This window comes from Oreochromis niloticus, linkage group LG3, assembly GCF_001858045.2.
Source record: "Oreochromis niloticus isolate F11D_XX linkage group LG3, O_niloticus_UMD_NMBU, whole genome shotgun sequence".
Lineage (NCBI taxonomy): Eukaryota > Metazoa > Chordata > Actinopteri > Cichliformes > Cichlidae > Oreochromis > Oreochromis niloticus.
Window position 1 is genome coordinate 23,227,822 of NC_031967.2, and position 1,559 is coordinate 23,229,380.

The following is a 1,559-nucleotide window of genomic DNA, read 5'->3' on the forward strand; positions in this document are numbered from 1 at the left end:
TTTTTATGGCCGGGATTTCCAGTGGAACTTTGTTGTTGCCGCTAGCTCTGTACCTATTTTAGGTGCTGATTTTCTGTGCGCTCATGGACTGCTTGTCGATGTTGCTAACAGATGTTTAATTGATGCTCTCTCGTTTTCTTCGCTACCCTGTTTTACTCGGGCCGCCGAACCCCTGATTCGGGCTAATGTAGTGACCTCCGGGGATGCTTTTCAGCGTTTGCTTTCGGAGTTTCCATCGCTGTCTGTCCCTGATTTCTCTGGCACGGTAACGAAGCATGGGGTTGAGCATTATATTCCCACGGTCGGGCCCCCGGTGTTCGCGCGCGCGCGCCGCCTCGACCCCGCGAAACTGTCCGTCGCTCGGGAAGAGTTTGCAGCCATGGAGCGCCTTGGCACTGTACAGCGTTCGAACAGTGCATGGGCCTCTCCGCTTCACATGGTGCCCAAATCGGACGGTCGGTGGCGGCCATGCGGAGATTTCCGCCGTTTAAATAATGCCACGGAGAATGACCGTTACCCCATCCCCCACATTCAGGATTTTTCTGCCAATCTCGCCGGTACGTCGATTTTTTCTAAAATTGACTTGGTGCGGGGGTATCACCAAGTTCCCGTGCGCGCCGAAGACGTTCCTAAGACCGCTGTCATTACCCCTTCGGCTTGTTCGAGTTTTTGCGCATGCCGTTTGGCCTGAAAGGTGCCGCCCAGACCTTTCAGCGGCTGATGGACTCAGTTTTGCGTGGGCTGCCGTTCGTTTTTGTTTATCTGGACGATATATTGGTGGCCAGCTGCTCAGCGAGCCAGCACGAGTCCCATCTGCGCCAGGTTTTCCAGCGTTTGGCAGCGCACGGCCTGATCATCAACCCTTCCAAGTGCCAGTTTGGTTTGCCTGTTCTGGATTTCCTCGGGCACCGCATTTCCGCTGAAGGTGTGGTTCCGTTGCCCGACAGAGTCCAGGCCGTTTCAGCTTTTCCGCGCCCCACGTCGGTTAAAGCGTTGCAGGAGTTCTTGGGGATGATAAATTTTTACAACCGCTTTCTCCCCAGAGCTGCCCACCTGCTACAGCCACTCTATGCTGCCTTAAAAGGTAAAACAGCCAAAGATCCGGTTGACTGGCTGCCGGAGCGCGTCCATGCGTTTTCTGCAGCCAAGTCTGCGCTGGCTGACGCCGCCCTGCTGGCACACCCGCTTCCGTCGGCGGAGATCGCGTTGACCACCGACGCGTCCGACGTGGCAGTGGGTGGGGTGTTGGAACAGCGGGTTTCAGGTCTCTGGCAACCGCTCGCCTTTTTCAGTCGTACGCTCCGGGATGCCGAACGCAAGTACAGTGTTTTTGACAGGGAGTTGCTGGCCCTGCACCTCGCGACACGACATTTTCGTTTTTTCCTCAAGGGTCGCAACTTTACTGCGTACGTTGACCACAAACCTTTGACGTTTGCGATGTCCAAGGTCTCTGACCCATGGAGCGCACGCCAGCAGCGCCAGTTGGCAGCCATTTCAGAGTTTACCACAGACATTCAGCACGTGGCTGGTAAGTCCAATCACGTCGCTGACTATCTGTC